The sequence below is a fragment of the Cupressus sempervirens genome, chromosome 8 (genome assembly GCF_028749045.1).
Source record: "Cupressus sempervirens isolate cs-2001-9-10 chromosome 8, ASM2874904v1, whole genome shotgun sequence".
Taxonomy (NCBI): Eukaryota; Viridiplantae; Streptophyta; class Pinopsida; order Cupressales; family Cupressaceae; genus Cupressus; species Cupressus sempervirens.
In genome coordinates, this window is record NC_143125.1 from 678091899 (window position 1) to 678109455 (window position 17557).

At 34.9% G+C, this 17557-nt stretch overlaps 1 protein-coding gene across 1 annotated transcript in view; it reads left to right on the plus strand.

Moving 5' to 3' along the window:
* The window catches only part of PHS2 (alpha-glucan phosphorylase 2), a 78900-nt gene that overhangs the window by 17222 nt on the left and 44121 nt on the right, over positions 1–17557 (plus strand). The gene's annotated exons all lie outside the window — the stretch shown is intronic.

Sequence of the window (17557 nt, forward strand, 5' to 3'; positions counted from 1 at the left end):
TTATAATATCAATTTCTAACCTCTTTGGTTTAAGCACACGTCGTGGAGTTTTCACACCATCGCCCCATTGCAAATGGGGACTTTCTATTTTTGCTTTGGCAAGAGTCATTGTCTTAGGTGGTTTAAGTTGGCGCCATTTTCAAGTATCCAAGTCCAAGGGTGAGGTTGAGTGATTTTGGCTTGCTAGGAAGTAATGTTTTTCTGGGGCTTGTGTGAGGGTTTTGATGTCCTTTTGAGGTCTTTCCATAGCCTGAATCCTAGTGGAAGGGTAGAGCTTTAGTCTAAGTGAGAAGGGTTTACATGCTTGGGAGATAGGAGAATGATTGAGCGAATTCGGAAAGTGGTGGAAATCCTCTGATTAAAGGATTCCCTAGTGGAAATCCTCAAACTCCAGGACTTTCACCAACTATAATCTCTTCCCGAAATCTCAAGATTTTGCCTTAGGCCAAAGGGATGTGGTGCAAATTTGGTTGTGAGAGATCCTTACTAAGTGAGCAAACAAATTGATGCAATGTTAAAACAATGAAGAGAAGGAAGAATGGTAATTTTACTAAGGATAACTATTGTAGTCATGTTTGGTGGAAATTCTTTGACCAGAGGATTCCTATCGTGGAAATCCTCTCTCCTTAGGATTCCACCCTTCTCATCATCTCAAAATTGATCTAAAATCATGCTATGACATAGAAACTTGAAAATAAGTGAAAGAATTAGCATAAGGGTGCGAAATGGAAAGTTTTGGGAGTCCAAGTGGGAAAATCATATTTGGTGGAAATCCCTTGACTAGAGAAATCCCTCTATGGAAATCCTCTCTCTAGAGGAAACTTGCCACATTAATCCTTCCAAGCCCAAATTCTAGTCTAAGTTATGAACTAAACATTATGAGTATAAATAAAGCAAGAAATTGTCAAGGACTATTGAAATGGGATAAGTTTTGAGGAAATCATTGTTGGTGGAAATCCTTTGGCTAGAGCATCGCCACCGCCTTAATGTCACGCCCAAAATTTTAGGGACAAAACACTAAATTTTTTTTTTTTTTAATATTTTAAAGAGAAATTGAGTATCACAAGTTAGTATCAATAAATTGCAACTAAGTTGCTCACTCAAGTCAAGTTGCAGCTAGGGTTTGTAGATAGATGAGTAAACAAGGTATAACTATTCTTTAACATTTTGGATCGACTCATTTGTCTCAAATATCAACATCCCATTTTGAAGTGACACCTTAATGGTTAGATTATAGTGAGAAACCTTATGGTTTCCATATTACTAGGTACCTTTAATAGTCTTGATTTGTGTGGTATAATACTATTGCGATCTATTATTTAGTATGCATACATATCACAAGTGATATGCTATGTAATAAAATCTATGTATGTAGAACCCCAATAAAATCTTAACATATAGGTACATATATAGACCACACTATCCAATACCTATTATATACCAATCGTATTATCCACAAAGTATTGAAGGTAGTACTTATAAAGTAACATATGATGGGCATACTATTAAATGTATATATTATTACTTATCTATATTAACAACTAAAATCATCTGATTACTACTACTAACTACAAGACACTATATCGACATGACCCACTAACTACTAATAACAAATTACTAACAAATTGTAGATCACCAATTTATTATATACCATCCACTTGATATGTAAACCATGTATACAATCTAGCTTCTAACATGTATTGAATTTAGTGGATGACTTTGTTAACCACAATATTATTAACTCCCTGTTAAGTAATATTATGCAATGACAATTTTTATAATGGGGAGATTCACTCGCCTTTAATACTAATTAAATACATGTCATAAGGATTTTTAATTTACTAATCAAATTCCATTAGTTAACATTATTATCCCTCTAATCTAATCTCATACTTCTATTTACTAGCAACACTTAACTATATCCCAATCTAATCTCCCTCTTACTAACACTAACACTTAATTAATAAACCTAAAATATTTACTCCAGTAACATTGATCTAATACTAATTTCCTTCGTACTCACAACATTATTTCTTAACAATTTTCCCGTGCACTAACTTCTATCCAATTCCAATTAGCTATCCATTTTACCACATTCCTACGATTATTTAATAATGCCATATCATTATTCATTTTCATTACAATATAAATATATATATATTCTTTCTACTCTACCTAATTTAAAATGTCAACCACAACATACAAGATAATTTTTTAACCAAACAATAATTAGATTACAATAAGTACTAGCATTACCTACCACTTCCTACTAACTAGAATACCACCATTTTAAATAATAAAAATGCTCACTACATTGATACTTACTAACTAATCATTTATCTAACATATTTCCTAATACCAATATTTTTATTATTATTACTATTACCTCTTAACCACTCTTTCCAAACCCAATACACACTAAGTCTGACAACAACAATTCCTATCCTTTACTAATACTATCATTTATTCTAACTAAACACTAAGCGCTAAGCGCTGACCACCCTCCTTAGCTGACCCAAGACCAGCTACACGTGAGTGGAGGGGGCATTCAATGCCATTGACAAGGAACGGCCTTGGGTGGTGCTACTGTCCCCACTACAACGCTGAGCTATTCCAAGCGTTTATTCCTCCACGCATCCCCACTACCAATAGTGCTCATCCAAGGAAAAGGTGGGTTGAGAGAGGCTTGATTTGCGTGCTGCCAGAACATAGGGTGGGTGGCCATCATTGGTCTTGGGAAGAGCTCTTCCGTGGTACATTGTGCTTGCTTTTATATACACATTTTAAAAAAAAGAGTACCTCCCCTTTTAAAGCATATGGGTCAATTTCCCTTGTTGGAGGATGGCATGAGAAGGTTGCCATATTATTTTTTATTGTTTTTTTTATTGTTATTATGTATTGCTTTCTTCTTCTTTAATTTCTTGGGTGGAAATGATTTAATCACATAGTCATAGTCACGTGAGCGGCATGAACTCTTTTTATGTGTTCTTGGATTGGGTACTTGAACCTATGTCCTTACCTTTATGTGTCTCAATCATGTTTTATTTGTTTAGGTTATTATTCAAAGAATATTATGTTCATTGACTTTTGTGGGAGAAGATACCTTGAGGATATTCCTTGTGAATATTATAATGGACTGTAATAGGAAAGGAACTAATTTTCACTTCTCCATACAATGTCTAGAGAACAAATGCACACTTCCAGATTTGTTTGTTCATGTAAGCTTGAGTAATGGCTTCTAGTTAGTTGATTTTCCCCTACTTAAGTGTTGTGAAATAAAAAGATGTTAATGCTAATAGTTAATACCCTTAATAATGTATCAAATAGAAGGTTCCATTGAAGTCTATAGTTTTATTGAAATTTAACTTTAAGAATTTTAACCTTCTACTCACTTGCAAATAATAAATTTGAGTCTTGTAATACTTTTGAAGATGATCAATTCTGGACTAAACTAGCTCATTCCTTCAAGACTACAATAAGACTATGAATAGAAATTGTTAACTACATTATAACAACATTTACAAGATCGACTTGGATGAGTACAATGTTTCTCACAATATTTCATAAAGTCAATAGGCATAATTCAAACCTACAATGCTAATCCAACTTCCAATCTTAATGCATGCAAGACATATCAATGAAACAACAATAAAATTACATAGGGTTCTTTCACAATCCCTTCACTTCTATCATGCAGCCATGCATTTAAAAAATGTGAATAAGATGGAGATTCCTCCATTTCAATGCATTACACAAGGGACATAGGTAAGGGGTTCAACTCTTACAATGAAATATACAATAACATGGAGAAGGATTGATTGCTTCAACTAAATGATACATCAATACAACACTTGATTCTTCAACAATGCCAAGGGAATAACCCCAACTTCTTCATAGATCCCATTCTCACAAACCTACAAAAGAAAACATAAAACCAAGAACCATGGAGGCTCACCTCCCATCCTAGGTTTCTAAGAAGCCACCCACCGAGTTGGGGAAACAAGGTTCAAACAGGTTACACTCGAGCACCAATGGTGCATACAACATATCATTACAACACATATAAACTCCCTTCCAAGGCTTAACATAATGATTCACCATTGGAATCATGAAACAATGGGTGAAGGTGTGCTTTTAAAATAGGAGACTTGCCATATCAACCAATATTTGCAATAACAATTTTCATGTCCTTTTAGGGCTTTCACAAATCAGCAAATTCCATGCCCTTTGGGGGCTTTCACAATCATCTTCAAACACATTGACATCAGCTATAGCTTCATTGGAGCCCATACTCCATAAACTTCATTTCCACACCATACTTCCCTCATCACCCCCAAAGCAAGATATCAATGATTATGGCATACAATGGAGCCCATAATCCAAGGTTCTCAACCAAATTTTCAAGCTCAACTAACCCCTTCACCCAAGGCATCTCTTCCCTCCCAAGGGTGAGTGAAGCCTTCAGACCCATTAACATTCATACACACAAAAGCAAGGAAAAATCTACAAGCGAAATCCATCACAACAATGGAGTATACCAACACTCTCAACCCAAACACATGACATGAATTTTACCATAATATGAACGAGAACAACATCATTGAGCAAGTGCAATAAGAGTTAAGGCATGGTCACCAACCTTGGTCCAAGCTAAAGGATAAATGAAAGTTGTTGCAGAGCTCCCTTCTCCTTAGTCCTTCCTCCTTCCAAACCCTAATTGTCTCTAAACTTAGAGAGTGGGTGAACACCCCACTAGTTTGTCCAAGTCCCCTAAAAAGACTCTCCCACTATCTTTTTGGGCAAAAACATCAAGCCACTATCTCTTACAACTTTGTCCCTACCAGATTTGTTATTTTGACCAAGTGGAAAGGTGGGGATGAACTCATGGGACAACTCAATTTTCAAATTGGTGGGAGAATGCATTGGTTAAGGGCCCCCCTAGGCTAGCTAAGCAGTAAATGGTCAAAGTTAGGCCCCTAACATGTTATGCTTACATATGGGTGGCTTATTTTCATAAAAATGGCACTTTGTGTAACATCCCGTTTTTCCGGGTCTTAATTAACAAATAACATACTCAAAGAAATATAATTATCACTTCAATTTCATAGAAAGTCAATTAAATCAGTTTCGATCATATGAAAAGGGATTGACAGTTAAATCAATTGAACAGAATTTCTTAACGAGGAGCTGAAACCACCATCAATGAAAATTACTATAGAAGTTAAAAACCACATACCATGAAATTTGAGATCGAAATCAAGACTAGGGATGCTTCTGCAACCACCTGGTTTAGTCCACAAATACCACTATAACAATATCACATGACAAAATACCATCTAAAAACTACTATCTCAAAATCATATGATGATTACGATTAAATACCACTATATTTAAAATTAGGGCATCACATACCACTGTATCAATTAGGGCATCGATTACCATTGAATCATTTAGGGCTTTTAGTTACCACAGTATCACTTAGGGCTTTCGATACCATTGATACAAATAGGGCTTCCAATACCACTGATTGAAATAGGGCTGTTAGGGGCTTCTGATACTGCTGTATCATTTAGGGTTCCAGTTACCATTGAATCATTTAGGGTTTTCGATTCCTTTCCTTCTAATTACTTAACTGTTTCGATAAAACAATTGGATGCATAGCTTATCTTTGTTTGACGCACGCTCGACAACATATGGAGAGGTGAAACATTGTCAGGGGCTTAACCACCCAACCTCGGACCAAATCTTATCCCCACACAATCTCTAACGAGAAAGGCCCTCCCTACCTAGAATTGGCAAGGATCATCTTGCCATCCACTTGGCATCCTGGTATGTAACACACCATAGGACTTGGCAATAGGAGATTACATTGTACGAAATCATGCATGAGCTATTAAATAATTCATATTAAAATGATAAACATTGATATGTCATAATTGATTACTGTTTCATGTTATTGCAGATTCCCTTCTCTCACCTCATCACCCATTTCCTTGGTTACACAACTGGGTGAGTGCTAGGTGTTCGGAATTCTCAGGACAACCGATTCTATTAATTATACAAGAGGATTACATGCATCCAACATTTCACAGTCTATGATTACTTGATTATGTTCTTTAAAGATTCCAGAATTTGATTGTTTAATTCTAATATCCTTCGCCATAATGATTATGGATCCATACTATGTTTTTCTTGGCTTCTCTTGCCATGCACAGGGCTGAATTAAAGAATTTCAATTTGTAAACTCAACAAGATATCAAACTAGATATCATCATGTTAAATGCTGAAACTTGCTGCAAACTACTCTATGCATAGAGTTTGCTGATTGGTATGCTTATCACAACTATGGCCAGAAAGATTACGATCATTCTATTTATTTTACACCTCTTCACCATTCAAGGCTTCTTTGCCCGTGAATTCCTCGGTGTTTGAGCATCATGACATTGTTTACATCTCTGCAAATTGTGTAAAACAAACAGTGATAATACAGACAAGGTTATAGACTCATGGATTTCATTGTTGTTTTCCATGTTACATATCCATGTCTGAGACAATCTCATGGTTATTTGGTAGTAAATCAGGAGACATGATATCAGTCCCTATGAAGTTTCGACTAAGGATGGAAGCTATGTTTTTCTTTATATTACACATTCCATTGACCAGTATTTAAATCTGACAGCAGCATTAACATCATTAAAGGTAACCGTACAATGCAGAGCACTGACTTTTGGTATAACAGTGAGAAAAGAAAGTAAAGAAGGATCAGACAAGCATCGGTTTGGACTTAGCGAGAATCACATGACCTATGGCAAGATATTTTCTTCCTCTTGCGGCTGGAATTAATAATCACCCCCGGTATCCTTGCTTCGTACCTGTTGATGGAGGAAAAGGGAAGAAGGAACAAATCGGATTGTAAGTTCTGAACTCATATCATTTTGAGAATATCAGTCGGCTTGCTAAGACGTAGTAGCAGATGGACGTAAAGGTAGAGGCAATGCTGAAAGAAAAAAAAGTTGTCCCAAATACGATCAATGGTATTCTATTAAATGGCCGGCCTTGGCTCTTTGGCTACCTTCGGTTATTAAGAAGGCCATTCAAATGCAACTCCAATTCAAAATATAAAAGAAAGAAATAAAGAGGGAAAAAGAATAAGGAGGTGGTGAAGAGTTTTTAATTTTTATTTTATTATTATTATACGCTCTTATATATGTTCACGTGTATATATTGGTGAAATAACATCATTAGATTATTAAATTATAATTTATTGGTCACTTCATTTTTATATATATGTGTTCATATTTAAGGGTTTATAATAATGATAAGATAAAATTTAATAAACAATCTTTAAAGGTAAGCATTATATTTTAATTAAAATTATTTAATGCTTTTATTATATTGTTTCCTTAATAGTTCATCCGGGTCCCACAAATGTATCCTATTTTCGAGTTGTTAGGTTCTCAACCCATTTGCTCAGGGATGGTGATGTGCCTGCCTAATTCTTTTTTGACAATGCTTCCACCCCTTTGACATGCTTCCTACAAGGAAATTCTCCACAGTTAAGTCATATTATCACAATAAATTATTTAATTATAAATAATCACAACGGTTAACCATCTTCTTAATTCCATGAATTCGTGATTAACGATCAACTAACATGTTATCTTCACTTGAAATCATAATGACTATCTTACCATTTTGCCACATTATAGGAAATTAAATTGGCAACTGACTTCATGTGAACCTCAATGGCAATATTTCAAATTAGGTCAAAAATTGGGATGTAACACTTTGGGACCACATATTGCCTCTTAAAAAAACTTGTCAAGTTTGAATCCGAATTTTCCTTGATGGTGACCCATCCCGTCCTTTCTCCGAGTGGATTTACTTAATCTTATGAAAGGTAATTAGTTTAAGGTTAAGTGGTAACCATAACCAAAACCCTAGGTGACATGTCATTAACACACAAACAATCACAAGTGTCAAATGACACATTTAAAACACAATCACCATGACATGTCCCTAATGTATTTATGGGATTAAATTTACCACACACATGCAAACTTACGTTGACGAAATAAACACATCACAATGAGGCTTTTGAATCTTCCAAAGATTCGCCTTGGCCAAACTATGTCTACATAAGTTTGGACCTTGTTTCCCTGAATAAATTCCATGGTTCAATTGCCTACACACTAAAATTGAACATTAGTAGCCCAATGAAAAAAATCATATAAATGCATTTATATAGGTGCATGGCAGTTTCATATTAAATAATTCGCCTTAGCATCATACTCAACTTTTATTTTCTAATCATTTTCATATAGAGCATCTAAAACATTAAAATGTCAGAATTTGCATATCAACATTAATATCTAATCACATGATCCAATTAACATTATGAACCACATCATAATCTAAATCCTATCATAATGATGAAATATTGAATCTATATTATTAAATCGGCCAACATGAAATTTAGTTTCAAATACATATCCTAGGTCAAAATCACCAAAATGTGAACATCACGACTAACATCCTTTGATTCAATTAAATATAGTTTGATTACTAATAGTATCCCGTTATCATTATGAGATAATACATTATAGGTGTATCAATTATGTTAGGAAATCAGGATGCTTGCATAGTCACATAGTTTCAAAATCAAGCATAGAATAAATCCATTATGTTTTATTGGGCCATAAATTTTATCCTTATGAACATCAACATATCCACCTAATACTATTTGCTCAAAAATTGACTTATTACAAAACATCATAATGAGTTCTACCGTGTAGACCCTTATCCAATTCGATAACAATTTTCATCTATGACTATTAGTAATATTCACAAGAGACAGAAAAATGCCATCTCATCTCCCTACTCTTCCTAGCTCTAATCATATTCGTGTTATTAGGATTTATAATATGGTCCTAGGGAAGGGTCCTTACACTTAATCCTCTCAAACAAAAATTTCCACCTTTTTAGTGTGCACCAAAATGAATTTTAAGAAGTGTTACAGATGAAAAATGATGAGTTGATGCTTAATTGATTGATAATAAAGGAAGTGATGGAAATTATTGAAGGAAAAGGATAAATCGTGTTTGGTGGAAATTCTCTCACTAGAGGATTCCCACTGTGGAAATTCTCTCTCTCGAGGATTCCCACCATTCTAATCCTCGCGAATCCAAATGTCCTCCCTTTTTACTTTGTGCAAAACTTGACTCCAAGCAAGTGTTAAAGGTAAAGGATTCTGTGTTGAAGCGAAATTGATGATAAACAACGAAATTTTGGAAGGATGGAAGGAAATGAAGCGCTAAATAAATTTGGTGGAAATCCTCTGACCAGAGGATTCCCACTATGGAAATCCTCCAAGCTCAAGATTTCCACCAATGGATCCTCCAACGTCAAGAATTCCATTACTCCATTTTATAATTCTAAACAAGAGTTGAAGATGAGGTATGCCACCTAGGGAGAGATTCAATGATAATGAAAGAAAAGTTTGAAATAATTGTGGAAAAAGGAAAAATCTTATTTGGTGGCATCTTAGAGGATTTCCATCGTGGAGATCCTCACTCTAGGGGATTCCCACCACAATAATCCTCTCGTCTTGCAATTGCCCCCTTTCCCTTTAGCCTTATTTTCCTTATGTAAAATGAAAGACAAATCAAATGGGCGGATTGGAGAGCTGTAAGAGAAATGAATTTTAACGCTAAGTAACTAAAATTGGGATGAAGTTTTATCATGCTTGGTGGAAATCTTCTGACCAGAGGATTCCCACCGTGGAAATCCTCGTCTTAGGATTTCCACCTAAGAACCTTTTGTTCCAAACCTCTAGAAATACCCGTGACATTGATAATTTCAAGAAGATAAAAAAGGTTTAGTATTAAAAAAGAGAAATCCATTTTGTTTATTATTAATGTGAATTAATTTAAAGATTCCTTCCACGAACTTAATGAAGCTTTCTTTTTTGTTTTGCAAGGCGAAAGATGGAGATGATGACAAGGTTGAACTTGAGATTTTAAGAGGAGAACCAAGTAGATGCTACAAGAAGATGGCTCAAGCCGGAGGACTAAAGTGAGAAAGAAAGATTCTTGTTCAAGTTATCAAACCACAAATTCAGATTGAAATCAAGAGGAAGTTTAGGAAAGCATACGAGATCCAACTACATGAGCACATTTTCAAGGATAATCAAGAAAGATCATGTTTATGGGTTCACACAGACGCAAGTGATTCAAGTCAATTCCATGAGGCAATTCCAAAGGATGGAGAAAATCTCAAATGGCGAGAGATACTTTTGCAATTTTAACAAATGCCTTGTACAAGCCAAGACTCCAAGCACTGGATTAGGATGATGAGGCGACAATTGTTTCTCTTCTCCAAATAGAAAATTTCAGTTAGTGTTCTATTTTCTCATTGGCTGGAAAAATTTGTGTAATTTTCGTATTGGCCCATGAATTGGTGCTTTCATGTAATTGGATGTAAATTTGACAACCCTAATTAGGGTTTGTGAGAAGAAATCTCAGCCCTTGATCTTGAATCAATCTTGGCCCTTTGTTGTAAGGGAACTACTATTAAAGGTCAAGGCCTTCTCATTTGTAATCCATTAGCTTAGAGATTGGAGGTATAGAGAACTAGGAGATTAGAGTGGGCTAGCTAAGGGAGAGACTTGATGAAGTTGTTGCTATAATGCTTGTCAAAGTAATTGATTATTTATTGTTGGTACTTCATGGTTGATTACTTAATATTTCTTTGTAGCATTGCATGCTTCCTCAATCTTTCACTTGGAGTAGATTTATTTTTATGTTGAAGTAGTTTAGTTGAATGGAAGTTGTTGTGGATGTTTATTTGCTCGACTCGAACAACTCCGGGCCACTAGCCTCTTGCTGGTGGAGGGAGTGCCTTGTGTGTTAAGGTGATAGTTGAATGGACTCAACTTCACTTGATGTTGAATTTGTTAGTTTGCATCCATTTGATGGGATTGAAGAGAAGATATTGATTTGAAAACCATTTGAGTGTTAAGTAACAGATAGTTTTCCACAACAATTCAAATTGTGATATTGCTATTAGGATTTAACTGTGTAGTTTTTGAGTCAAACTCATTGACTCATCTTTCATGAGTAGTGATTCACATGAATCCATCTTTCATGACAATAAATGGAACACTAAGTACTAATTGGATCTAGGTAATACTCATAGAGGTGAAGCACCGAGACTTCCTAGAAGGTCACCCATCCCTATACTTATCTAGTAGTAGGACTTTCCAGGAGGTCACCCACCCATTTGAGTGTTCCTTAGAAGCTTGCACTAGGTGGGTGGAGCCGATGGTGAGATTACATCTAGTAGAGTCCAAGTCATCCATGATTCCTTGCATTTGTAGTTATAAGTAGAAGTAGACATAAGTTATAAATTAAGTTAGAGTTGAAGTGAAAAATCTAGAAAATAGAAAACCTATATTTTTATTGCACTTTGTGAAGTTATATCTTTAGGAGTGCAAGAGTTGATATCCATTAAATGAATAATTTTAGTCCCTTTGTGATAGCCAACATATCACATCATAAAACTGAGTGAAGTCCACAATTACGAAGGAACCTTGAAGTTATTTCATGATCTTACTTTGCAAGATTAGCATGAGAGACAACCTTATATCAAGAGAGGATTAAATGTTTGGTGTTTCATCTTGAAACATTTAGTATTTGATTATGCATGTTGTAGTGGAATAGAACTCGCATCAACAACACTCAATTAATTTAATAACTTAATGCACTTTAATAATGTCTCATGACCTCCATTTACTTTGTAACTCTATAATAAACTTTATAATAAATTATTAATAAAGCTCGCTTTATCAACAACTTAATAACATGAACTTGTGCCATTCAATTTTGTTACTAAAAAGAATAAGGGCCCCACAATCAACCCTTGACTTACTCTGATGAGTAAATGCTTGTATACTCAATTGACAAAGAAGCAAAGGGTCAACACTACAAGTGAGACCGGTTAGTGCTCTACCAAATATAAAAATGTAGGACAAATGACTTACTATAAATAGTAAGTGCACGAAACTGACCCATGCAGAGAGCAATCCTAAATTTTCTCGTTCTTTGGAATGGGAATTGGCCTCGTGAACTTCTAACTAGGACTCTCTAACCATTAAACTTAGCCTAGGAGGGCCAATAATTGGATAATCCAATCATAAACCATATCATCTAAAAAAGGGGACATTACAGTCTGCCCTCCATGAAATTTCTTGTCCGCAAGCAATCTTTGAAACAAAGTAACACCTAGTCCACTTAGATCCCAAGGGTAAAACTATATAATGCCCCCTACTAATACCAACTAGCTCATGTAAAACCAACACCGGAATAATTGACAATACTTGTCGAACCAAATCAATTCCAACAACTGGTGTTGCAAGAGGAGAAATCTCAAAGGGAAGCAACTCAAAAGGCTAACAAAGTTCACTTCCCAAATCTATACAAGGTGAACTTTCATACATGCTATCTAACACATGCGCATTTGAACTATGCATATGAAAGAGGTCATGCATATGAGGGTCAAAAGTAGAACTCTAGGCACTCCTTATTGTGTAAACACCTAAAAACCCCTTAGTGAGCTTTGTTTGAAATCTTGATGCATTGGTAGGATCCCAGTCGTCATAAAAGCTTATCTCAAGAGAGTGATCAACATCAACCTCACCACCGTGTTGATATTGTACACTCTAAACTGCAAGAGTCATGAAATGTTACACACTTCCTGAATCATATCATTGATAAGCAACACCATGTGTGCTATTATCAATGTACATATCAACAATGAGGATGTTGTTGCTTTGTAACTCATAGGATGGCTCAAAAGACACTGTAGAAACTATTGGTTTGACAATGTCTTCTTACACTTCCTTTTCCAAGGTAGCTACATGTCCATTCAAAACCCGATCCTAGGACTTGTTACCGACCAATGAATTTTCTGATTTATTTTCCAAGGTCTGATTTTTTCTCTCCATAGGACCAATTGTATGTTGGTCATTAGCTCCTGAAAATTCATTGAAAAAATTTCTAGATACTTCACTTGTAGAGATCTTGTTTCTCCTTATTCTTTTGTGACTTAGACCCCTTAAAAATGGATGCCATATACTGCTCTAATTCGTCCATGGTTTGTTGGGAAGATTTTGGGTTATGTATTTGGGGAGGGGGGGGATGAATCAATACCACAGTCACTTCACAATGTTGCCCTATCAATCTCAAACTTAAACTCTTACATCCACTTATGCTGATATCGGTTTAGCCTTTTACCAATAACAAGTAACTTGCAAATAAATGAACATGCAACACATGAACATTCAAACACTTGACACAATATTTTGGTCTCGTAGAAAACCTTTGGTTAGAGGGAAATACTATGGTAGGGATGATACCTACAACTCATCATATAGCAGTAAGAGTTTTCTCGTTAAGGCTACATAGTGTCACCTTTTGAGTGACTTACCCTATTAGGAGTGGATAATACCCTACTACGAGTATATTAGTCTTGTCAAAGAGTACTCTGTTAAGAGATTTTATCCTGTCTATATGGCATTCTCCTTGTTAAAGGATTTACAACTAGTTCCTAAATGGAACTATGAAGTCCGATTAGAGACTAACCAGTTAAGGGATTTCACAATCTTGTTGGTAAACTTTTAGGAATAAAAAAAAAAAGAAATTTGACCTATAAATAGTTTCTCCTAAAGCTTGTTAGATCTCGTTTCGCTCTTCCTCTGTTCTGTTCTCCACTTGATCTCTAAACTATCCAATTTCACCGACATCTTATCTAGCTTTTTTGTCTCCTTCTATGCTTCTCTCTCCCTTTTTTTGATCCTCATCAGCTTCTCTTTATAAGCTTGCTTGCCGTAATTGCATGCATGACCTAATTAGGGTTCCATAAGACTCCTTTGTGATCTTCCATAGGCCATTCACATCTCTTGATGTTTGTCCTTGAGTTTAATCTTTTCTAGTCCTTTTTGGCAATAAACCTTTCAAAGTGACTTTGCCAATAAACATCCCCTTATTTCGATAGACTTCCTTTGTTCTAATAATAGCTTCTGCTTTTTGATAGTGACTTCGATATGTCTCAACACTATTTGCCAACAATGACAACTTTAATCAAAATCATCTCCAATAATCTATAGAGGATTTTGTCAAGTAACAATCTCCCCCTTTGGCATTGGTGGAAAACTTCAAGTCTCATTCAAGTCTCACAAAAACCTTCAAATCTCTATCCTTTACTTAGTCAGAGTATTACATCATGTGTTCCCTTTCAAATTGCTTTCTATATACTTCTGTGTGCTATCTGTCATATTCTCCTAATTTAATGATATTCTCCCACTTTGACAACAATGCCAAAGGCAATCAAGACTGTAGTTTGCTGGGCCATTCATTTTCTCTTAATTCTAGATGTTTGCTTGTGATGTTTGTCAAAACTATAGTCCATTTTTCCTTTAGTTTGTGGATGGCAGTGACATGGCTTTTTGCTAGTGTAATTTTGCTGCTAATATCTTCATTATCATTCTTTCCCAATGTATTTAGCAATCTAGTTGCAGATTCTATCTGTCTTCACATCATTTCCATAGTGATAGGCATCAAACATGATTCCTCAATTGATGTTTAACCTTTTATAACTATTTGCTTTGAAATTCTTGTTGCTTCAATCAATGACTCCTTCATTACTTCCAACTTCTCCACTAGTGTCCCTGTAATATTTGCAAACTTATCTATGCTTCCACTAGTGTATAATCTTTGTTGTATCATTCCTTTAAGGTTTGCTTTCAGATTTTGATCTTCTTTGATTTTATCTGGAAACGTCTAGAGTTGTTTTATTCTTGATTCTGTCTCATGAATAGTAAATTTGAAAATGTTTTAATTGTCTACTTTATAATCTTCCTCTTTTGTTTCTCCCTTAGCTCTTTCTTTATTGTTGTCTTCTCTTTAAGTCTATCTGCAAAGATTGTTTGTTCCTCATAATTCAATTTCATAGGATTTTTCTTCAAAATTGCAAATTTAGGTTCGTCATCTAGATTTTTCTCTTCATCTGAATCTGAAGTTGCATTTCTTTTCCTCTTGATTTGTGTTGTGCTCCCTATCATACTTTGTAGATTCCTTGAAACTTGCAACTCTTCAGTTTCTACATAGTGTCTTGCCCTCTTCTATGTCTAGCACCTATACCTCCATTGATTTTGCACTTGTAGTATCACCGATAGAGCAAGCTGTATTGGTAGCATGTATTTCCTATTCTATTTCAACATGTATAATTGTAGTTTCTGGTGTATGTTCTTCTTCAGATTGCTTGTCTTCATCATCATCAATATCCTCATCGAACTCATCATGTATGTTAATAGGTTGACTTTCTTGTTCTTTGTCAAATTTATAGGGCTTTCTTATAGTGCTAGATCTATATGCTCAACTTGTTCCATTTTCTCATTTAACTCGTACATTTCACCAATTTGTACCGATTTCGTTGAGTCTTGCTGTGACTTTTCAGCATCAAATATTATTTTCCACATCTTTAGTCCTTAATCTTCTCTTTTGTTTTGTAGTCTTGCCATCATCTTAGTTGTTCTATACTTTATGGAAAATCTTTTCTTATTTTCTTCATTAGAAAATCAATTTCTTCAACATAGTTCCTAGCTTTGTAAGTATCAGGGTTCTTTCTTTGCTCTGTCTTTCCTTTTTGACAACTTTATCCTATTGTGCATTGATTTCATCAAGTAATTCTTCAAGGATATTCCTTCTTAATTCATTTGGAAATATTTTGAACTTGTGAAGGTGAAATACTATTGCATCTTCCACAAATTTCTTATCTTCTTCTGTCCATGATCTATGCTTGATTTTAGGACCATTCCATTTTCTCTTATTCCTTTTGCTAAATTAGTTGTTCTTGGAATATTCAATTTTGGTTGCTCTATCTTAGGTTCAAATTCATTTTTCTTTCTCTGTGCCCATGTACTTCCTTCCATTGTAGACTAACTTCTCATTCTTCTTCTTGTTGATGCTTGTGTTGTTCTGGATCTTGTTTTGATTGCCGATTCTTGTTCTCCTTTGTCAATAGTGCTTGTCTGTTTTGCTAATTTGGCTTTGATTTTTGCACATCTTTGGTATGACAATTGATTTCTTCCTTCTTGTTCTACTATTACCTTCTTCCTTTGATTTCTTTTCTTCCGATATAATTCTTTTGTAAGCTTCTTCATAGGTTCTAGACCAATTAGCTTCCTTATCCTTAGGTTGTTTCAATAACTGTTCAATGCTTGTTATTAATTCATCCTGTTTTGTCTCATATCCAAATGGTTATAACCATGATTTTCGTGGTTCCACTGCTTTAATTATGCATGAGTGTATGCTAACAAAAAACCATGTCCTTGTATTTTTCAACAATATGAGGTGGTATCCGATACCTTCCATACATCTTTGCTTGAAAATCTTTAAAGTAATTCCACTTTACTGTATTGTAATTTCTTCCCGATTGCTTAATCAACTTATTAAGTTGATGTACTGCTAGCTCTGCTATTGTCTAAATTACTCTACCAATGCTAGGACAATAGTTTTGTAGATAGAACTAATAATGCACTGTACCTTAATCCTTGTTTCTCAATCTTCCTTAAATTCAATAGTAGTTGATCTCTCATCATTTCAGCTTGATCATATCTATTGCCTTCAGTAATGATCTCATGCGCAACCTGTAGCACTCCACCTAATATGTTTTCTATTTGATCTGCCTGACAAACTTTATAGACTATGACCATTGTTGCAAATTTCATTTCTTTGTCCACAATGTTGCTCACAGCAAAAGTTTTCTTATCTTGATTGTACCTTATTAATCCTTCGATTTTTCTTTTAGGATCTAGTTCTTTTACGCATTTCCTGTCATTATTTGATAGTCCAGTGGCTGCATTAATCATTTCTTTCTTGATTTTCACTTGTCTATCTCCTTCTAATCAGATATAGTTTCCATGTATTCAACTCAATACACACTTGATCCATTATGTTTCAAAGTTCTTGGGCATGTGCACAATATGCGTCAATCCTTTTGTCTCAAGATGCCCATATTCTTCCTTTAACATTTCATCACCTTTATAATTCCTTGTAGGTTGTATGTATATCTTCATCACCAATCTCTGTCATCTTGCATTTGTTATAGTTTTTGATAACTTTTGTTAGTAGGACTTGATTTAGTATCCACGATAATGTTCCAACTCCATTCGCTTCAGTTGCCGAACTCAATTGATTTTAAGATTCATCTTCTAGTGATCTGTCCACTAATATGACTTTCTCAGCCATAGTAATCTTTCTTAAGGGATTCGAAGTAGCTAGGGTTTACTATTTCAATTGACTCGACTGAATTTTATCTAGAGTGTATGAGTGTAATACGTTATAACACTTGCAATTTCTTTCGAGAATGTGGCTTTCTTATTATAAGTGTTGTTATATACAGCAGCAAGGTGTCCAATGGCTATTGTACCAAAACATTTATTGCAGGCCGACAACAACCTTTTTTTGCCAATAATAACTCTTGTTCACCGTTAAGAATT